This window comes from Podarcis filfolensis (genome assembly GCF_964270895.1).
Source record: "Podarcis filfolensis genome assembly, chromosome: 9".
NCBI lineage: Eukaryota > Metazoa > Chordata > Lepidosauria > Squamata > Lacertidae > Podarcis > Podarcis filfolensis.
In genome coordinates this window covers 36,088,421-36,112,186 of record NC_139610.1, presented here as the reverse complement: position 1 = coordinate 36,112,186, position 23,766 = coordinate 36,088,421, and the positions used below count along the sequence as shown (strand labels likewise).

Here is a 23,766-nt window from a genome sequence, read left to right as displayed (position 1 = left end):
TTGGCTAATTGCTCACCTGTTTGCTGCATTTTAAATGCCATAAAGTAGCATGCTTTTCCATCTATGACATTTAATGGGTTGCTTTTAAGTTCTATCCTTTCTCTTTCGCTGCATATTTCTTAGCTGCTTTCACTCATATATTTCTTTCTCCCTTTGCTATGTGATAATTGCTCCTGGGATACAGTAATCAGCTTGTTAGATTGTCAACTTGTCACACAGCATGCTAATTTCACTTAGACTTTATTAATTTCACACCCTCTAGCAGTTCCATTTTAGCCACCTTTGTTCCTAGCAACTCAAGCTGAGAGTCTATTTAAACAATGTATTGCAATGTTAGTGTGGGGTTTCTTTTTTCTAAATAGAGAGGACAATTAATGGGTGGCCGTATGTTATCAAGAAAATGAGGTATGTGAGCCAATCAGACTTTTATTTTTTCTAGGTGAGATGTTCCAAATGCCCAAATTGCCTTGGCTCCTATTTCACATTATAACTAATTTATATATCTATATAAACACCTAAATTAAAACAAATGTTTTATTTATTTCTATTTTTAGGTTGTTTTTCTTCCAAAGGTCCTTCATAACAGCTTACAAGATAAAAGCAAATAAAATCCAAGATTAAAAATAATGGGTAAAAAAAAAAAGTTCCATAGAGGGAGAAAAATAAGACTTCCTCTGTCTGATTTGTACCTTACAGAAGTCATTAATTCTTTTACAATGCAGGCTACACCTATTGAAACTCTCTTTTTTAGGGCTGACAAGACAACAGTGTAGGACTGCCATATGTCCAGGATTTTCCAGACATTGTCGGGATTTGAAAGGTGGAAGTGACACCTGGAATTTCCGGAAGGCGGTGAATCTTTGGCAAGTAAACCGAGAAATCACGGTTTTTTGTCATTTTCGTAATTAAAAGCTCAACAGTTTTGGGGTTTTCCTAAAAAGACAACAACACGTCAACAACTTTTGTGGTATCCAGATTTTTCCTCTTGAAATATGGCACCTCTATCACATGTGGTGTTTATGCCAAAGTCTGGGTGCTGGTTTTTTCAGTTAAAAACGGACTTAATGTGTCAGGGCTAGGAAGGACCTCTGTCAGACTTTTGGAAAACTGCTGAAGAGATGAATGTTGTGTGGCACTGACCAGCAATCCACATCAATATAAAGCAAGTTTCGATGCCTTGTTTTGCTGAGAATTAGCCAACGTGCCTTCTGTCACATCTCCATTACATTTTCTAAAATGATTACAGTTAAATTAGGGATTTTGTATGTCTGGCAAGTGCTTCTCTGGTTCCTGTGGTTATGTGTTGTTTAACCCCTGCTGCCGTTTACATGGTGTGAAGTGATTCATGTTATTAATTTTAGCCTGGTGCCCAGTGGCGAGAAAGGCTCTGTTCTCATGAGGTATCCCAGTTCATTAGATTTCAACATGGAACTTCAACATTATCAGTCATTTTGAATCCCTGGTAACGTCGTCGATCTAAAATGATTTGCGGATTCAGAGAGGCTATCTGTATTGTTTTTGATGCACAGGGTTTCCTTTTATTAAGATTCAATTTATAATTAAAATGTTTTGAGAACAGTATTTAATATGTGCTGTGTTCTCACTATTCTATACACTGAATAGCTGAATACTTTGCCTCGGGATGTCTTAGTCTCAGCAGTTTTAACACCTGGATTTTTGCTTTACACTGTTTTGATTGGTGGTGTCCTCTGTTCTGAATATCAGTCAATGGGCTACCCCAGCTGTGTCATGGAAAATAACACCTTGATATACCTTCTTTGAGGACTGATTTGTAGGAGAAAATGGCACTAGGTTTGGAGGGGAGAATTCTGTTCCTCAAGACACAGCCGAGATTTCAGATTTGTTGATATTCCACCTCGCTTCCATTATGAAGCTCAGTCACTAACCAGACTGAAACCTGATTAGATTCAATTGCATCATGTGCCCTCAAACCATGCTTTGGGACTGTGTCACAGAGATTCTATTAGGGCTGGGAGAAGACTTCGTTTGTCGGCTTTTCGTAGCAGAATGGCTGGGTCCTAAACTTGCTTACAAATCGGAACACGACTCCCAGTCATATTACACACTTCTCCAGATTTTGCAATGGTCTTTTGCAGGCGTCAGCAAACTTTTTCAGCAAGGGACCGGTCCACTGCCCCTCAGACCTTGTGGGGGGGCTGGACTATATTTTTTTGAGAAAAAAATGGAACGAATTCCTATGCCCCACAAATAACCCAGAGATGCATTTTAAATAAAAGCACAAATTCTACTCATGTAAAAACACGCTGATTCCCAGACCGTCCACAGGCCGGATTTAGAAGGCGACTGGGTTCCTCATAGCTGTATTTCAGTTCATGTAGTGTTTTGGAAAATGTGAATTAGAGAGGTTTGCCTTTAAATGAGAACTGAACTGATTTTCTCCTCCTTCCTACCGCATAATAGCCAAAAAAATGGGACCTCTTAGTAGTTGGAACAATTCACCTGCAAAATATCCTGGGCCAAGCCTACCAAGAGGTTGAAAATGCTCAAGCTCAACTGAAGAACCATTATTTCCATGTTTTGAGAGGGATGCAGCTAGTATAGCATTATAATGGTCAAAAACAAAAATTTTAATTAGCTGATTGACAGTCATTTATCATTTTTAAAAATATAGATAACCCAGTAACTGAATTTATTTTTTTCCTGTCACTACTTGTTAAATCACAATAAAGGATACATTACAACTTCTAATTGTGATGGTTATTTTTTAATGTAAGGTTTTAAAAAACTTTTTGGGGAAAGGTTGCTTTTTATTTTCCTTGAGTATATATAAATAGAATTTTTTCATAAGAGAAAGCTCCAAGGTGCAACAGCTGCTTTCAAATCTCTTTGGGCATTCATGCTGCATTCTTCTACTTATTATCCAGCAAGCTAGTCGGCTCACAACCCTGCAATGTGGGACCCAGTAGGGCGTGAGTTGTCCTGTAGTGTGTTCTGTATTCTGCCTCATTAAAAATATGCTAATTTAACAGGCACCTGTGGATTATTTTAAACCGTTGCATGAAATTATCAGAAGATATAGTATTACAAGTCAAAAAGATGCTGAAGCTGAACTCTCTTGAATTTTATAAAGGGTAGAAAAATGGGGAGCTTCATCCTATCTTGGTGTTCCCTCTTGATGTGACCACTGTCACATTTATTGTTCAGCATCTACACATAACATAAATGAGATAAAACCTGGGACCTTCTGCATGCATCTCCAGTTAGGGCTGGGACAGAGTCTTGCCTGAAACTCTGGAGCGTCAGGCTGTGTAGACAATGCTGAGTCAAATGGACTATGGGTCAGATTCAGTATAAGGCAGTTTCCTATGCTCCGAAATAGTTTTTGTATATTGCAATGATGATTCGCCCCCCCCCCCCCGTTTTTTGTATGCAGGCTTTGTGGCTAGACTATCTCCCTTTTCCCATTCCTATTACAGTGGTACTTCAGGTTACATACACTTCAGGGTACAGACTCTGCTAACCCAGAAATATTACCTCAGGTTAAGAACGTTGCTTCAGGATGAGAACAGAAATCGTGCTCCAGCAGCGTGATAGCAGCAGGAGGCCCCATTAGCTAAAGTGGTGCTTCAGGTTAAGAACATTTTCAGGTTAAGCATGGACCTCTGGAACAAATTAAGTACTTAACCCGAGGTACCACTGTATAGTAAAACACTAGATCCAAAGCATCCTTTAAAATAAATTACACTTTTTAGTGTATTTACCGTATATCTGAGCATGTGTCGTTGAGCTTCCTCTTTTTGCTGCATGCACAGGATCACCCACCCTCCATCCCTATATTTAGGGTGTGCATTGACCTTGCTATGCCTGTCATGGGGTCATCTGCTTTGGAGCAGGGGCCTGGTAGGAATTTTGTCATTTGGCTGATTGGCTGGTGCCTTTTGGTTTTTGCCTACTGCATAGCAAATCGTCACAACTTTGAAAGGTTGGCGGTTAGGCATTGGTTCTGCTGGTTGGTGGAGGGGATGTGGTTGGCTGTGCCTGCCCCTCCAAGTTGCTGCTGCAAGGGTTTCCATTAAAGGAATCCAGGGGCTCACTTTGCTCTTGTCCGAACCCCTGTCAAGGGGCTAGGTTCACGCCAGAGCCCCTGGGAGCTTTGGGGGTGAGGTTAGAGACTGGTGTACAGCTCAGTCCTCCCCCAGATTGTTTTCCCTTACTGACTTCTGCAGTGCTGCAGTTGTCAGTTCTGGTCCTGCCTGAGCGCAGAATCAGATAGTCGAACCAATGCCTAAGCAACCACTCACAAGCTGTAATCAATAAAGTTGTGGCCAAAATTATGCCAAAAAACCTTAAACCATAATTCTGTGTCTATTGTGAATTATTTCAAGGGTGGTTTGGGGACCTTGACACACAATATACATGACCAGAAATATGTATTAGCTATATGAGCAGGTTATTATTGTACTGGTACTTTTAAAACACATTGTTTATACCTGAAAAATGTAATGTGTTCAGTGGCCCTCAGGACTGCGTGGATCTGCTGTGAATACTTTGGGAAGAAGGGAAATTGCTTTGCATATATTCATATATTTTAGGGCTGTCATACGTCCGGGAATTGTTCACAAAAATGGCATCTGGGCAGATTTTTGCTGAATTGGCAATATGTCCTGGATGCATGGTAAGTTGGGATATATATATATATATATATATATATATATATATATTCCTTTAAAAATGTAAGAAAAGACCCATAACAAATGTTTTTGGGGAAGATGCTCCCCCACCCAAAAGCTCAACAACTCTGTCCGGATTTTCACTTTTGGGAATATGGCAACCCTAGTATATTTAAAGTGCCTCACTTTCTGCTATTGCGTCATGTGTCCTTGGGCTAAATGCTACTGGTTTCTGGTGATGGTATGCAAACAAACTAGTAACACAAGATACATAAGCAGATTTTTAAGAGAAGGCAGGAATTTGACAGTAGATATGTTTTCACTGAAACAGTACTGTTGAGTCAAACTTCCTTACAGCGAAGCCTTTAAGAAACTGATACATGCCAGGCAGTTTGTTCCTGAAGAGATTCCAGGAAAACACAATGACTGTAGTATTAAGAAAAGCAAGAGTAGGAATAATTGGGGTGATTCCTTCATCTGCTTGAATGCTCAGAGAAACAGAACTGGCCTAATAGCCCAAACACTGAAAGGCGAGCTCAATGAACTGATCATATTGCAAGTGGTTTTTTTCCTCTGCTGCAGTCAGATGTGGTTGCCATGGGGAGAAAAAAGCTATTAAAGTGACCAAGTAATATTATTTTTCTGACAGCAGTTGCTCTTTATAAATTTGAGAGGTGTGTGAAAATATATTTGCTGCTTGTAGTTCTGTCTGCTATTGTTCTTAGAGTGAGCACCTTTCTCTGCACAATAAACTATGCAACCACTGCAGAAGATTCATAGTCCTGCTTTCCTAAAACTATATATGCAGTAACAAATCTGCTTTGACAATCTCAACCAAGGAATGGTATTTAATCATTTGCCTCTTGTCGAGCCATAATCTCCGCTTCTTTTCTGATTCCCATCTAAAACTGTTGAACTCCTTTTCCCCCTCTATTAATTCATTACCTTTTATTAAAATCCTATAAAAATAATCCCGCTGGATGAGGCCAAAGGTGCATCTAGTCCAGAATCTGTTCACACAGAAGATAGCCAACTAGAAGTCTAGGGGACGTTCACAGGCAGAATTTCAGCATGACAGCACTCTCCTCAGTTGGAATTCCCAGGAAATGATAGCCTTATACACCACGGTGTTATCTAATCTTGTTTGAAAGCCATCCAAGTTGGTGGCCATCGGAACTTCTCAGAGGAGCAAATTCCATAGTTTAACTATGCATTATGTAAAGAAGCATTTATTGCTTTCAGCCGGTGGCCTGCTTTAGCCAGGAAAAGTGTGACAAGCTGGTAGGTTTCCTTTGTACTCCCTTAAATATGTGAATTGGGTTCAATGGGGTATGTTACCTGAGCTCACTTTTGGAAGCAAAAAGGTTTGGGCTAGTCCCTGTGCAATCCATTAGTAGACAAAGAAACAGAGAAAGAAATATCACTGTGGCTGGTTCCATTTATGAACATTGCTTATCACTCAGCCACACAAGCTGTGGACATGGACAGGAGGGTGGGGGGCAGACTGGGTTTTGTTTTTTTAAATGTCCAGTGTGCTTGACTAGGTTTATTCCATTTCATAATCACAGTCCTGTCACATACCAAGCTGTCAAATCTGGTATTGCCTCAAAAGATGGTGTTTGTGGCACAAAACTAGCACCAAAAAATGGCATAAGTTTTGAGGAGATAGACCAGATTTGGAGGTTTGTCATTAGCTTACATTCTCATACACACAGGAGGGAAGTTTTTCCTTAATGTTAGGAGAGGAGCAAATATCTTCCAGTTCATGAGATTTTTTTTAAAAAGATTGCTTCACTCAGAATTATATTCTCTGTAAAACTTGGAAAGTAATTGCATAGTTCCTTCATGTTGATTCTGTAAAATGTTAAATGGTCTGATATGATTTAAATATTTAGCACAGAAATGAAAATTTTATGGTTTCCCATAGAGACTGTGGGGAAAACAACTGTAGTAGCAGTGAAATAAAACAACGCTAGAAGAAAAATGCAGTTGAGCTTTGCATTGAAGTTATTTGGAAGCTAGCATTTTTCTCTGCCTACAATTTAAAATTCTACAGAAAGTCATACTTTGGCCCAGTTCCTTTGAGATGCTGCCCAACTTGGAATATAACACTATACTCAACATTTATACCAGCTGTCATGCCAGGGTGAAGCCAGAGACAACTTTTGTCAGTGTAATCGCTACTCAGGCACTAATCTGAGAGAGTTGTAGTGTCATAGCTAAGTTCTAAATCAGAAAGGCTCCTATTCTGTGAACTCACACACTTAGGGACAGATTATATGTGGCACACCCTTAAATGCAAAGTTTGCTTGTGTTAATAACCAGTGTGGGGACCCTGATCTGGATCGGGATCCTAGAGTGTGGGTGTCAGGCTCCGGGGACTTGGCTTCCTCCCCCACTTCATAGCCCTCAATGTTTCCCCTTTTTAAAGGGAAATTCCCTTATTCCGAATAGGATTCCTCGCAAGAAAAGGGAAAAGTTGACAGCTATGCCCCACTTTGGCTGCAGATAAGCAGGACAAAGCAAAAAGAGTCGCTTACCATTTAAAGAGTCTTTGATGATCACAGCAAAAGAACAAAGCATCCATTCTTGGAATAAAGGTGTTCCCAGTTAATGATTGCACCCACTTCCCCCCTAGTCACTTCTAATGGCAACCTGATCTTGCAACCACCCTGCCTTTTGTGCAGCCACCTTATCTGTGTGACGTGACCTTGGACTGATAGGCTGAATACTTTCCAGCGAGAGAGAGTCTGTCAGCTCTCTCTCTTCCTGTTCTTCTTCACTTTGCTGTTCACCCCCCAGTTCTTCCCAACTTTTGTCTTCAGAACTATGCCCCTCTGCAAACCACTGTTCAAAATCTATACTGCTCCACTGTTCCTGGGCAGCTTCAGGATCCTGGTCAAGAGCAGGGGGAGAGGGAGGCTCCCACCATTCCTCATCAGAGCTGTACTCCTCAGCCTGGTCTCTGACAGTGAGAGATGGAGGTCACAGTTCCCTGTGCCTCACTTGTCATTCCCCCCAAAGGTCCAAATTGTTTAAATTGTTTGGCAGTTGTGTGATCCACATCAGCAAGCATACCACCCGGGCAAAGAAAACCCTACACTTAAAAGTGGAGCTACATGACTGACACCATGTGGAGTTTGGCTTCTAGGCAGGGCACGGCACTCCTAGTCTTAGTCCCTCCACCTGCAATGTGGGAGATAATAATTAGGCCTGGCACCAGTGGGCAGCCACTAGCTGAGGGCCCCAGTGGCTCAGAAGGTGACCTCACTGACCTGATTCGGCTATGGCACCATATGTGATATATTGGTCATTGCATTTTGGGTGAATAAAAATGGGAGGTGGTCACCATGGTTGGGAAGTATACCAGCTGTTTGGGACCCTTGGGAGGAGAGCAGAAAGTGGAGATATTGCTGGAGCAGCAGAGAAAAGTGTGGCTGCATTGGGGGAACATTGTGTCAAAAGCCAAATGAAATCATGAAAGCCTTGATAATGCTGACTTATCTTACAGCTAGCTAATGTATGTGCAAAATGCTGTCATGGAAGGCTTGCACGACACACCAGTAAGGGAGCTAGCAAGTAACGTCATTGTCTCTCTCCAGCAAAAACAGAAGAGCAGAAGGAGACTCCTTACTCTAGTCAATTCAACAAAGGAGATAATGCCTCTGATATCTCCCCTGAAACAGAATTACATGGGCTTAACTAGATTGTGGACCAACTTGAGTGTGTATCATAAATACTTGAGCCTTGTGAGATGCGTGGCCATCTGTCTTCATAGATTCTAGTGGTAACATTTATGTTCGGGTTCTTCAAGTTTTATCAGCCTTTTTATCTGATCGGGTGCAGTTATCTCAGCAGCAGCAAAATGATAAACTAGCATCCTGAGACAGTGAATTCATAAATGCATCAATTTTCTTTTCCTTGTGCAAATTTACTTTGTAAATGGGTTCATCTGACAAGGTACTGAGCGCCATCATTTCTCATTAGTGTCCACAGTCCATTACACAAACATAATATACACAGAAATGTCCAAAAAGCTCCATTACACAAACATAAAATAGTAGATTGACCAGAGGCAAAGGACAGCATGGCTCCTGTGTCTTTCACAGTTGTATAGAACAGGGAATTTTTACAAATGTAGCCTCTTCAGGATGTAGCATTCAGAGCTGAGTGTTCTACTCTGCATTTAAACCAAAAGTTAACAGCTCATGAAAAGCAGAAAAAATGAAATATAAAATGCTATCTTTATTTTTACTGAGCTACAAAATGCCTAATTTATGTATTAACCTAATGATCAGACATCATTAAATGCTGTTAGTTAGGCATTACAGCAATATTATGGATTGCTCTGTCTGGTTTATAAAGTTTAGGATAAAAGCCACTTAAGAAGTTAAAAGTGTCATAATCAGTTTTGGTTACACAGCTCCTACTTATTTTAAATTAATGGAGATATTTTCAGCATAATGTTAATGGACTTTTACTGTAACTTTCCTGAGGATGAGTTATTACAGTCGAGGATGATTGCAGGTTGCCCTTCATAGATGTACTATTGACAGGTCCTGCCTCTATGTTGTGATAGTTCTTGTTCTCTTCTACAGATTAACTGCACCTCACATAGGTTCACTTATGGGAGAAGGGAATTTATTCATCGGGACACCATCTGCTGTTCCAGTTCTGGATTCATTCTGTGGTATGATGACTCATTAGTAGAGACTGTAATAGCCTTGTGCATGGTAAAGATGTCAGTGGAGTTGCACCATAGATGCTAAATGCTTTAACTATCTTGTAATAAGATAATTAACACTCCAATCACAAAACCTACTGCACTGGAACACAATTACTTAGTTGGGATATACCATCAACTATGCCAATTCAGTGCAATAAAAAGGCTTAATGCCACATTGAGGCAACAGCATACTACCACAGCGCAGCAATGTTCCAGCATATTTTAAGTCAGGGAGCCAGAAAATAATGTAACAGTAAAACAGTTCATTACAGCCTCCTTTCCTACACTTTTGCAATTGCCTTTACTTTTAATTCACTTCTTTTTAATTCATATCTGCCTTCTGCTACTTCTGCCTCTCCTGCACATTTTTTCTGTTTATTTCATTGTATTTTTATTCTTCCTCACAATTCCACCCAACTGTACTCTTTGTACTTTCTTGAAAATACAAGAGCCAGTGTGGCTTAGTGTTTTCAAGCAGCTCCAGGGGACCTTTGGACCTCCAGATGTTGCTGAACTACAGCTCCCATCAACCCCCAGCAATCATGTTGGGCCACAATATCTCTGCATGTCAATGATGTAACGGAAGCAGTCAAATGCTGAAAGACCAACTTCACCTGGCTCCTCCTTCAACCCTCAGCGGCAGCCATTCCGCCAGGCTTGAGGGAGATTGTGATGGTACTTTAGGGCCTCTCCTTCTACAGCGGTACCTCTGGTTGTGAACGGGATCCATTCCGGAGGCCCGTTCGCAACATGAATAGAATGCAACCCGCAGTGGCGCATCTGTGCACACACAGGTCGCGATTCGCCGCTTCTGCGCATGTGCGTGACATCATTTTGCGCTTCTGTGCATGTGCAAGCAGTGAAACCCGGAAGTAATCCTTTCTGGTACTTCTGAGTCGCCGTGGAATGCAACCTGAAAAAACGTATCATGAAGCAAACGTAACATGAGGTATGACTGTTCTCTTAAAAGACCAGTAATGTTTTGCTCCATCTCTCCTTCAAATATTTCCTTTCTGGGTGGTCCTTGCAAGAACCCTATATGTAACAACAACAACAACTAACCTGCCTTTCACCTTAAGATCCCAGTGAGGGTTACAATATTAAAACACAATAATAAAAACAAAGTACAATCACAATAATAGTGATTGAAGTACCTTCTTTCCTTCTCCCTCCCAATCCCTTTCCCTTTTGTGTCATGTCTTATAGATTCTAAACCTGAGGGCAGGGGACGTCATATTCAGACCTCAGATGTTAAGCACAGCAGAACCACTGCTTGTAGTGCCACTGCCCTCAGACGTTCAGGCAGTGGTGGTTTGGAGGTCTGTGGCAGCTCATACAGTAAGTGGTGGGATTCCCTCCCCACAGAGGTGCTTCTGGCTTCTTAACTATACAGATTTGGGTGAATGCTGAAGATAAGCCTCTTTACTGTGGCCTGTGGCACCTGATCTCTGTGTTTTCTGGACATCCTCCCTCTGTCTATTCCTGTGATTGTAATTTATTCTAACTGTTTTTAATCCTGATTTTTTTAAAAAATAATAATTATTGTAACTGACCTGGTACCTACTGGTGACAGGCAAGAAATAAATTATTATTATTATTATTATTATTATTATTATTATTATTATTATTACCGTAATAATATTTTAAATAAATCTTTATTAGATCTATTCCTGTTAGCATAAAATAGAAAATATGTATTTACATTCCTAAGGGCTTCTCAGAAGGCTTTTGAAGGCTTTTGATACAATAATAACCTTTGCTGAGAACAAAATTAGTAACATGCCATGGAATATGCAACCCCTCCCCGCAAGTATCTATATTTAAGGACGGGGGGAAATGGGGCTTATTTAGAGAATAAATAAGCAAAGTACAAGTCAAAACAATTCATACTTCTCAAACCCATGGTAATTTGTTTAGATAACATACCACGTGACAGGGAAAAGATTAACTTTACCGCAGTCTTTGGGATATTTTTAGTGACAATTACCTTGACATATTTTAAACAACATAATTGTCTACATTTTTCTTTTCATTTTGCTCATTTACCAGACAATTAGCTACACTGAATTAGGCGCCCCCACACCTAAGCATGAATGTGATTTGAAGACGTTGAAAAGGGCGAAGAAATTATAAGATGAAATGAGATGAGAAACATTTAAAGGGAAATAAAGTTGCAGTGATGAAATGAAATATGGAGAATGGGAAGCAGAACACTTTGCTGTGCATTTGTAATTAATTAATTAATTAAGAGGTGTATTTAAACCCCACTGCATAGCAAAGCAAACTAAATTTTAAAAAGTAGATTGATAAGGCTGTTTACATGATATTATATCTCAAATACAGCAACCTATGCTACGTAGATATGGTAAGGTAAGATAAGTTGACCTTATACAGCACAACTCTATTCTGGTCAGTTCCTAGGAAACCAGGTGTAGGATTGCAGCCTTAGTCACCAAAATGCTGGGAATTAGAGACTCCAGCAACATCTGGGGGTTCACAGATTCCCCACCCTTGACATATACCCTTGACACCCTTGAAATAGTGACTCGAACGTTAGGACCAAATGACATTCTAGTTGGAGATCTTGAGCTTTATACAGTGGTACCTTGGTTTAAGAACAGCTTCTTAAACCAGTGTGGCTTAAGTGAGAGCCAGTGTGGTGTAACGGTTAAGAGTGGTAGACTCGTAATCTGGTGAACTGGGTTCGCATCTCTGCTCCTCCACATGCAGCTGCTGGGTGACCTTGGGCCAGTCACACTTCTTGAAGTTTCTCAGCCCCACTCACCTCACAGAGTGTTTGTTGTGGGGGAGGAAGGGAAAGGAGAATGTTAGCCGCTTTGGGACTCCTTTGGGTAGTGATAAAGCGGGATATCAAATCCAAACCACCACTCTTCTTCTTCTTCTTCTTCTTCTTCTTCTTCTTCTTCTTCTTCTTCTTCGTTTATGAACAACTTTGATTAAGAACGCTGCAAACCCGAAGTAGTTGTTTTGGTTTGTGAACTTTGCCATGGAAGCATGTTCTGCTTCCTGCTGAGTGTGTTCCAGTTGTAAATTGAGTCCCCCGCTGCTATGGGAAAGCACGCCTTGGTTTAAGAACGCTTTGGTTTAAGAGCGGACTTCCGAAACGGATTAAGTTCATAAAGCAAAGTACCACTGTGCTGGTCAAAGGTGTCAACTCCAGTCTCCGTTGGGAGGAACATCTTCATAGGAGGAGGAAGTGAATACATAAGCCCCACTAGGAGAGCTTTGGGCTACAGAAGAACCCCTACCATAGTTACAGGTTGATACGGAGATCATTAGGAGCCCACGATTTCCAGCGTTCCCTGGGAAGAAGGACTGATTGTTAAACCACTCTGGGTATTGTGATTCCCGTAGGTATCTGGTTGGCCACTGAGAATTGGATACTAGACTAGATGGCCTTTGGCTTGATCCAGCAAGGCTTTTCTTACGTGCTTATGTTAAGCAGACTTCGGAAGACTGTTTCAGTTTTTCAGAGACTTCATTTTGCCTCCAGAATTGCGATCCTTTGCTCCTATATTGCTTCTGTCTACTCTAGGCAACCAGTTGATCCCATTTTTTCACTAGATCTCTTGACTGGTCACATAATCAACAATATTGCCAGATTTACTCAGTTTTGAACAGAAGTTTGGTCTAGTCATAATGTGCGTTTGCTGTGTCAATCAAACCTTATTTTATTGTACAGCTTGGATTGTAAAAGGAGACTCTCTGCATATATGGAGAGAGGACTTTTAATACAAAACTTTTTGATGCCGAGCTTTGGAAACAATTTACTGCTCATATAAAAGCTAAACACTCCCAAAGGGCAATGTTTAAGGATTTCTGGACGAACATGGCTAAGCCCAGATAAACTCTGGAGCCTTAGGAAACGAATGAGCTGTTTAATCTCTGAACTTGTCTGACCAAGTCCTGAAACACTTTCTGACCAAATAACCTTATAGCCTATATATAGATATACTTTTTCTTTGTTATCTAGCCTATATTTTACTGATCTTTTCTGCCTATGTTGAAAACAAGAAAAGCATTTTTTCCCCCAGAAGCCTCAGCACATTGAATACAAATGTTCTAATATCCAAGAATTTGAGAGTATAGAAAAATGTTTACAAAACTGTCCTGGTTTGAAAAATAACACTAAATCATGGTTTATTAAACTATTAAATAATGGCTTAATGTTATGTGTGAAGCCTACCTAGAGACTTAACAATGGTATTATAACCAGTTTGTGGAGTGCCTGGACTCCACTTCTAATTCTGGATCTCCCTTCTAATTCTGGGGTACCATCATTCAATTTAAGCATGTTAAAATATAAGCCATGTTAAGAAATAAACTATGTTGGCTTCCTGATGAACTAATTGCCTGGAGAGATGGACCATTAAAAGAGTGCAAAGAAATGGGTGATGACCCATTAAGAAGGCCATTGTCCAAAAGGAAACACAGCCCTTGGTAAGCATGCCTGGTACCCCTGGAATCTCACACAGCTCGGAGATTGAGGTGGCCTGTAACAATATGTTTATTGCCAACAAATTGTGATCTGAAGCCATGATATTTTGTTGGCCTGTCTACCTTGGTTTGTTTTGAGTATGGTTTGGCATTACATGTGTACCTAGCACTCTTAATCATGGTTTGTTTGATTACTCCAGACCTCACCAAACTACAAAGGCATGAGGAAAGACCATCTGAAAAACAAAGCAAAACAAACTTTGCAGGCATAAGATATTATTTGTTCGTAGACACAGGTTGTCAAATTTAGAAGAAACAGGGAAATTTTTGAGGAAATATAAGGAATTAAGATCAGAGGTGAATGGAGCTAAGGGAGCGGAGGGAGGATCACCAGGAGAACCAAAAACGGAGGAAGAAGAAGAAAGGAGTGGAAGACAGACGGAGGAGGAAGAAGAGGAGGAAGAAGGAGACTCGGCGAATTTATAAAGAAAAGGAAACTCACGCAAATGGTGGGCACCATGGGGTTAAAAATTTGGAACTGGAATATTAATGGGATGAATAATAAAAAAAAGAGGAATAAAATTGAACAATTTTTGAAAAAGAAAAATTTGGATATTATTTGTTTGCAAGAAACGCACGTGGCTAGAAGACACAAAAAAATTCTAATTAACAAAAGATTAGGGAATGAATTTGAATCTTCAGATAAAGAAAAGAAAAGAGGGGTGGTATTGTATGTTAAAAATAAGATTGAAGCCAAACAAATCTTTAAGGATAATGAGGGAAGGATGATTGCGATTCGAATCAATTGGCAAGGAGAAAATCTGGTCGTAGTGGGGGTCTATGCACCAAATGGTAACAAAACTGAATTCTTCGAAAACCTAGAAGAGAAATTACTCGAGTACATGGATCAGAAAATTATTTTAATGGGAGATATGAACGGGGTGGTTTCCTTAGAAATGGATAGACGGAGAGAAGGAGCAAGCAAAGAAGGGAAATTACCAAAATCTTTTTTTTCAATGGTAAAAAATTGTAACCTGATAGATATCTGGCGGTTTAGACACCCGTTGGATAAACAATTCACTTTCTATTCGGAACCAAACCAGTCGCTGTCACGGTTAGATCAGGTCTGGATTTCAAATGAATTGACACCAAGAACCAAACAAATAGAAATTAGACCCAAAGTAATTTCAGACCATAATCCGATTGAATTTGAGTTGGAGAGTTTTGAGAAAAGAACTTTTAGATGGAGATTAAATGAATATCTTTTAGACGATCAAAAAATTGTAGAAAATGCACAGAAGAAGCTAACAGATTATTTTGCTGATAATTGTGATAAAGGAACAAAGAGTAAAGTGGTTTGGGACGCGAGCAAGGCCGTAATAAGAGGTTACTTCATTCAGCAGAATGCAATTAAAAACAGGAATAGAGAGAGAGGAAAAGAGGAAATTTTAAAGCAGATAATGGACAATGAACAAAAACTAATTAAGAAACCTAACTGTCGGAAAATAAAAGAAAAGATCAAAATCTTACAAGCCCAGTTTGCCACAATAATAAATAGAGAGGTGGAATGGAATATTAAAAGATTAAGACAAAGGAACTTTGAATTCTCAAACAAACCAGGCAAGTGGCTTGCGTGGCAAATCAAAAAAAGGAAAGAACAGAGCACAATAAATAAAATTACAGTAGAGGGAGAAGAAATAAGCGATCCAAAAGGAATCAGGAAAGAATTCTTGGACTACTATAGAAGCCTTTACAAAAACAAGGAGAGAAACAACTTGAGGAGAATAGAGAGATTTCTGAAGGATAAAAGGGTGCAGAAAATACCAACAGATAAAAAACAACAATTGAATGCTCCTATTGAAACAGAAGAGATAGTAGAAGTAATCAAAGAATTGAAGAGAGGAAAAGCCCCAGGACCTGATGGATTCACTGCGGGTTATTACAAAGAGATGAAATCCATCTTGATGAACCCATTGAAGGAGGTTATGAATAACATCCTAAGAGAAGAAGAAATTCCGGAAACATGGAAAGAGGCATATGTTACATTTATTCCAAAACAAGATGCAGATCCAACCCAAGTCAAAAATTATAGACCGATTTCACTGCTGAATATAGATTACAAAATCTTTGCAGGAGTTCTGGCGAGGAGGATGAAGATTTTGTTATCAGAAATTATCCACAGAGACCAAGCGGGTTTTCTTCCTGGCAGGCAGATGAGAGACAATATAAGGAACATAATTAATATGTTAGAATATCTGTCTGCCAGGTATGACAAACAAGCTATAATGATGTTTGTGGACGCAGAGAAAGCATTCGATAATGTGGCATGGGACTTTATGTTGAAAAATTTGGAATATATGGAAGTGGGCAAAGATTTTTTTAATGGGATAAAAGCAATTTATAGGGAGCAGAAAGCTAAATTGATCATAAATAATGTAGTAACGGAAGAAATAAAGATACAGAAGGGAACGAGACAGGGTTGCCCACTTTCCCCACTTCTATTTATAACGGTGCTAGAAGTCCTTCTGAATTCAATTAGGCAAAACAAAAAAATAAAAGGAGTAACAATCGGTCATAATGAGTACAAAATTAAAGCATTCGCAGACGACTTGGTAATAATGACTGAAGATCCCATAGCTACAATTGAAGAAATCTTAAAGGAAATAGATCTGTTCGGAGATGTGGCAGGCTTCAAACTAAATAAGAAGAAAACGAAAATGATAGCCAAAAATATGGATCAGAGGGTAATAGAAACAATTCAACAACAGTCACAGATAGAAGTGGTTAAAAAAGTTAAATATCTTGGAATTTGGGTAACCCCTAAAAATATAGACTTATATAAGAATAATTATGAAACAGTGTGGAAAGAAATCAGAAAGGACCTAGAAGTGTGGGGAAGACTAAAACTGTCATTTTGGGGAAGGATTAACACAATTAAGATGAATGTGCTACCAAGGTTGTTGTTTTTATTTCAGACCATTCCAATAATTAAGGGGAATGGAGTCTTTAAGGAGTGGCAAAGGGTGCTCTCAAGATATATTTGGCAGGGCAAAAAACCGAGAATTCAATTTAAATTGTTAACAGATATAAGAGAAAGAGGAGGTTTTGCCCTGCCAGATTTGAAATTATACTATGAGGCATCATGTCTTTGCTGGCTGAAAGACTGGGTCAAGTTAGTGAACAATGAATTGCTAGATCTGGAGGGTTTCGACAACAGGTTCGGTTGGCACGCCTACTTGTGGCACGGAAAAAGGAAAGTACATAAGGGATTCGAAAACCACATCTTTCGAGGTCCACTAATTGAAATATGGGAAAGGTACAAAAACCTGTTGGAGCCTAAAGTTCCACACTGGTTATCACCTCTTGAAGTGTTAAGTGTGAAAAAGATTAATATGAGAAGTAACTGGGTAACATACAGCCAATTATTAATTAAAGAAGGTGGGAAATGGAGATTGAAACCTTATGGGCAGGTTAAAGAACTAGTATTTGATTGGCTACAGTATTTCCAAATAAATGCAATGTTTAAAAAAGACAGCAAAGAAAGAGGATATGTGGATAAAGACTCTAAATTTCAGACGGAAATTATAGACAATGATGTGAAAACTTTATCTAAAATGTATAAGATGTTGTTAGATTGGAATTTAGTAGATGAGGAAGTCAAGTCCGTTATGATTCACTGGGCTAGAGATGTGGGCCATAGTATACAATTTGAAGATTGGGAAAAACTGTGGAAAGATGGATTAAACTTTACAGCATGTACGACAATAAAAGAAAATGTCATGAAGATGTTTTATAGGTGGTATATAACACCTATAAAATTATCGAAAATGTACAAGGTTTGTAATAAGTGCTGGAAATGCAAAGACAAGGAAGGCTCCTTTTACCACATGTGGTGGGAGTGTAGAAAAGTGAAAGAATTCTGGGAAAAAATATATATTGAACTCAAGAAGATCCTAAAATATACGTTTTTAAAGAAACCAGAAATCTTCCTATTGGGGATACTAGGGAACGAGATACAAAAGAAGGATTGTAAATTTGTGTACTACGCGGTTACAGCAGCAAGGGTAACGCTAGCCCAGAAGTGGAAACAGCAGGAAATACCAACGGTGGATGAGTGGAGAGCAAAATTATTAGACTACGCGGAGTTGGATAAATTGACAGGAAAGATTAGATATTTAAGAGACCAAAAGTTCATTAAGGATTGGGGAAAATATGTAGATTACCTGGAATATATAAGTGAGGGACAAACAACGTTAAGGGGATTTAAAGAAGCATTGTGAAAGACGAAGAGTTATTGACTAAAGGGAATAGAAGAGAGAGAGATATATATTGTCAATATAAGCTAGGAAATGCGTAATCTTAATTATTACCACGAATGATTTACGGACAAGCTGAAGGAAGTCTTATAAGAGATGGAAATGTGAAATATCTGATGTGAAACATGTAACGTGTACTATTTTTTTTTCTTCTTTTCTTTTTATTTTCTTCTTATTTTTTGTTTATCTTTTATTTGTAAATCAATAAAAATTCAAATATCGAAAAAAAGATATTATTTGTTCGTGATTGATTGATAGGCTATGGGATAACTCATTGTTAACTGGTTAACTGGACCAACTCATTTGTTAAAACAATGGATTCAGCAAGCCATTGGTAGTCGGGGATCTCTGACTCTTAAAGTTGTTTTCAAAATGTGCTCCTATGTTTTTGCTTTGGAGGGATTCTTTTGTTTTATTTGCTAAGTATTTTTTCAGTTTCATCATCTGTTATATCTGTTTATCCACTGCACAGCATTTGTTACCTTTATATATACAGAGGTGGTTGATGTTAAGACATATTTAAATATATGAATTAATACATAAATTAAAAAATGTGCAAATTATGTCAATATGATACAATGGATTGGGATTGTCCGTCAGTTTAGATCTCTCTACACACACACACCCCTGCCCGATATAAAGCATTGTCTGATAACCAAGGCAAAGTTGTGAAAATAATAATTAGCTAACATAAAATCAATAAATAAAAAGTTTTCATGTTTTATAGAAATGTGTAAGGCTAGTCATTGATTCCAATTAAAACAGTAATGGAACCTCTGCTTAATAAGCAAGCATGAGAAAAAGGCTATTTTTTGTTGTTCTGACCCCCAATTATGGAATTCCCTCTGTGCTGAATTGCACCTGCTTTCTTCTTGAAAAGCCTATAAGTGGACCTTAAGAAATGTGTTCTGGATTGCTTTTTCTTAAATGCCTTAATTTACTGTTGTTGTTGCTTTTAAATCACTGATCTGTTTAACGTTGTTTTAGACTAACTTGTTGAAATGTTTCTGGTACTTTAAAGTTGCTGCTAGTTGTTTTAAGATTTATTTGGGGATTTTTTTAAAAAATGTAAATTGAATGTTGTCGTGTAAGTCATCTTTAAATGTCTGGGCCCTAAAAGGTAGCCTACAAATACTATGATAGTTGGTTTAAATCCAAAGCCCAGCCACATCAGGTTATATAGTGTGGGCAGCTCAAAAATACAGCCAGGATGCTGCGTGTGTTTTACTGAAACTATTTTCTCTCTTAACATATTCAAAAATCTAATTACCAATGCTTTTCTTTCAAACAATGTTCTCACAGCTACATAGACTTCTCAGCTGTCTTTTGGGTACACCTCTATATCTGTGACATAAGCAGAGAAGTTCAAAATTTAAGCAGGGTTGTGATCTTGAGGTTAGTCAGTATCAAAGCTCTAATGACACCCCCCTGCCCCCTCACTAATTGAGCTCATATATTTGAGGCACGCTTAAAAATCCCTTTGCATCTATTGAGGCCAAAGTGATAGGTCAGCTGCTGCCAAGAGGTCATACTCATAGCTCATTGTGAAAAAACTGTATGCTGGTGGCAATGTTTCCTTTTGCAATTTATGGGACGGAAGAAGAAGAAGAATTAGCAACCAAACCAAATGTCTGCCAAGATCCCTCTTTCAGTACTATGAAAGCTTAACTTGGCAAATGTTTTGTTGAAATGAAAAAGAAGGCAAATATAAGAATATGGAGAGGGTATGTGAATTGAAGGAAAGCTATGAATTATCTGCTATCTGCATAGAATCCAAGAACATGATAGAAAGGGTAGATTTAGAAAACTGTCCCTTCTATTACAGTTCTCTAAAAAATACAGCAGAAGGGATGGAGAGGGGAAATGGGAGAGAGACATGAGCCAATGTCAAATCCATGCTGTTGTGTTTCAGGCAGTGTCTGTCAACATTGGAGCAGTAAGTAAAAATACATGGATCTAATTATCTTTTTTTGTCCCATCTAAACTCTTGGTCTGGTACATTGAGATAACTGCTATATCTCTGAGAGGTCTTCAGTCTCAAGCTAGGACCAGGCCACTAACAGTGTGAGTTATGCATCTTAGTAATTTCAGTGTTATTTTCATATCCCATCAGCACAAAAGAAAGATGCTCTGAATTCCAAAAGGGATTAATTTCCCCCCTCCCTAATCCCCCCATCCTTCCCAACAGAATTATCCCTACATCTATCGATTGAGAGTGGAATAGTTCATCTCTTCTTTTATGATCCAAATGCTCCTGAGGTAAGATGAAACTGGGGGAGGCAAACATTAACCCATACCCCCTCCCTCAAGAAGCAGAACATGTTTTACATGCTTATATTCCAAACACAAATAAGAGAATAACTCTTAATCAATTGTTTGGAAAATAACTCTTATTTGAGTTCTGTGTCTTCCTCTCTGTGGCCTACTTCTCTCAGTTGTTTATCTTCATTTGGTTGCAGTCCCAGTTGATTTAATAATTTTTAGCTTCCAGTTGTGTGGAAGTTGTTTGAACGGGTGGTGTAAATTTTAAACCCACACCTGTGTTGCAGCATTACTGCACAAAGATCCTGGCAGAAATTTATTGTTGAATTTTCTGTTATAACTTCCAGTGTCCCAAACTTTTGAAATAAGTCATTTTTAAGCTTGAAGAAGGTAAAGTGAACAATAATATCTTTTGGGGGCTCGCCATTGTTTTGGATGGAGTGTATGCTCTTGACATGGCCTGCTTGTATATTGTAGTGGCAGCAAAAAGTATTTGCTTTATCCGAGACAAAAAACTCACATAGGTCATACCCTCCAATATCTTGCTGACCAAAATCAGGATGCTCATTCTTTGGGTCTGAGCTCTTGCGGGAGCCAACTGATTTGCATGAAAGCGTGAGACCAAAAATGAACATCTTTTGGTCTAGTGCTATGGCATGGGCCAGCTGACTTGAACCAAAGCACCAGACCAAAAAGCAGGACATTTTGGGATCCCATTAGAAGCCGGGATGCCTTCTTTAATTCTGGGATGTCCCACTTAAATCGGGACAGTTGGGCAGTATGATTGGTTGGTGTCTCCAAAGGTCTGTTTGTTAACAAATAAGCTTTTCCCTCCATGGAGATTTACTTATATTTAATGCAAAATGTTGCCCATTTTAAACCCAAGCCATGTTTGTCTCATCATTTGTGTGCAAACAGGAGCAAATTAACTGGAGATGGGATAAAGTGTTTAAATAATATTAAGAGATATACCCTTATTTTACATTATTTCACACACCTTCCAGTGCCTTTTCCTGTTTTGGTTTCTGTCTTCCCATGTAACCCTTGAAAATTTAAAATTACATATCTAGAACATCATTTTCTACTGTTGCTAGATAGTCTACTTCACTAAGCATCCTTTAACCTGCCAGTTGCTTTATTTTCTATATTTTTATGGCAGGGCATATGAGCTTAATTTATCATGCCTATACTGCCTATACTGCTTTTTGAAAGTTACATCCCCCTTCCCCCACATAAGTGAAATCATGTAAGTGGGGAGCACCCCACTTTAATAGGGAAGGCACACAGGCAGGAGGGAGGGAGGGAGAGAGAGACTCACCCTGGAAATTGCTTGGGGCCACTGCTTGTCCTGTCCTGAGCTTGCCTGCCTGCCTGCGGAGAACCAGTGTGTGCAATGGCAGCAGAACTGGTGCCAGGATGTGGGCATGGACGTGAGGCAGAGAGAAGGCACATCCCACCCTGTGCCATTGGTCAATCAAAGGCTGCCTTCGCTTGCTTGGGCAGCAGCCCTAGGCAACTTCTGGACAGCAGCACTGAGTGAGGAAAGGCCAATATATTTATTTATTTCACAGTGCCCCGCATGAATGCAATTGCAAGCAAATGGGATGTGCATAAGTGTGTGGGTGAGTGTGCCTGTACTCATTTTCTTGAGCAGGGCTGGGGGAACTTGTGACTTGACAAATTGCACCTGTCTCCTTGGAAAACTGGGGTCTAGCTGGTATTTATCCATGAAAGTTAGTTCTGTGCCAGAACCTCTCTCCTCCGGTTTTTCAAAACATTTCTTCTCCTGAAAGGAGCTTCTGTTTTTCTGCTTCTTTCTCTGGGCACTTTAGAATTTCCTTATAATTTAGGTGACTGTTGGGTTGAGCTTACCTTCCCATTGTGAATGACTGTGGGTGGTATGTGCATTTTTCTCTTCATTAAGCTTTTATTCAATGCTCTGCATGCTCCACTCCTGTGTGTGCTTCCTGATGTGAATAAGACTCCTAGGAGAAGTTACCTCATGATGTGTTCCCCTGAGCTTTAATTATAAAGAATGTGAAGCTACAGAAGCTAGCTGAGATGACCTGAGATGATGCAGATGCAGATGCAGATGCAGATTTTGTTTTTAAGAGGACTTCTCAATTCTATGTTAAAACCACCCACACCCCCATATTTCTTTAAAAATAAAAAGAATTCAGATTATATATTTGTCCGGTGTACAGCAAATAGGCTCCCCATGTCTTTGTCCTTACAGGAAAGCCCATCAAGGGTTTTTTTTTTTTACCAAACACAGGCACTCAAGAAGGCTGTATAATAGCAGGCCACTGAAAAGATGATTTGTAGAATGAGTGACAGGACATTGACAAGCACCTCTTGGCCACCTTGAAAGCAGGGTAATGTGGGAGAAAATCCCCTTGGGCTCAAACCAAATTCCCATTTAGTCAGACTTTTATGCAGTAATGCATTACAGGGCAGAGTCGAAAAAAGTCTGTGAGAGCATATCCATTATGATACATGCTATATAGGGGAAAATGTGTTATTTAGGCTGTTTCATCTTTTCCCCACCCACCTTCTGTCACCCCATCATCTCTCAGCCATCTACAGTCCTTGAAAACACTTATTCAACCCAGGTTTTTGTTTTTTTTTTTTGCTTTATGTGCAGAGCCTTCCTTGCATCTTCTCTGTTAGTTGCTTTTCACTATAACAGTCAACATGAGGCACCTCCCAAACTGGTTGTTGGCAGTTTTGTGGTCAGGATGTACCATTGCATGCATGAAGCTGGCCTCACTGAGAATTGACTTTGCAGAATTTCTGCCTCAGTAATCACAACTGAAACCTGCACCCCCACAGATGAGAATTTCTGCACTATGCTCTCTTCCCTTTCATAATTTTTGGATCTAGTTTCTATTCTTGTAAATTGATAAAGAATGGCGAAAAAGCAGGATAATTTCAAGCACAGTGCTAAGGAAAATACAGAATGTCATCCTGAATGTGCACACTATTTTTAATTCTGATAGCGTATTTTACATCTTCCTTGGCCACCTCAAAAACAGGTGTACGCTAAGTGCCTTTTAACAGTTGCATCTTTATTGTTGCTGTTTTCCAGGTGAACTCTGAGGGTTTTATAGCGGGGGAAGGAAAGCTAAAATGGAATGTAAGTTAGAAAAAAACAGGCCTCGAAGGGCACATCTTTAGAAGAAATGTGAAACCTTTTTGTTTCTCTTGTTGAGTGGCACAGCTGGTGTGCTCTAAAAGGCTGAAAAGTTTTATTGTGGAAATCTAGCGCAAAGGCAAGAAATCTGTAAAACTACATGTGAAAGCCATAGCTATTGTGTGCCTTTACTGATCTGATACCAAGCATCTCCAGGAT

The 23,766-nt window shown here is 39.3% G+C and overlaps 1 long non-coding RNA gene across 1 annotated transcript in view; it reads left to right on the top strand.

The window, feature by feature from the left end:
* Positions 1-20,008: 20,008 nt before the first annotated feature.
* The window catches only part of LOC310770553, a 55,243-nt gene continuing 51,485 nt past the window's right edge, over positions 20,009-23,766 (top strand). The window contains exon 1 of the long non-coding RNA XR_014552265.1: positions 20,009-20,088. This is a non-coding gene — a long non-coding RNA (uncharacterized lncRNA). The remainder of the gene's footprint in view (positions 20,089-23,766) is intronic.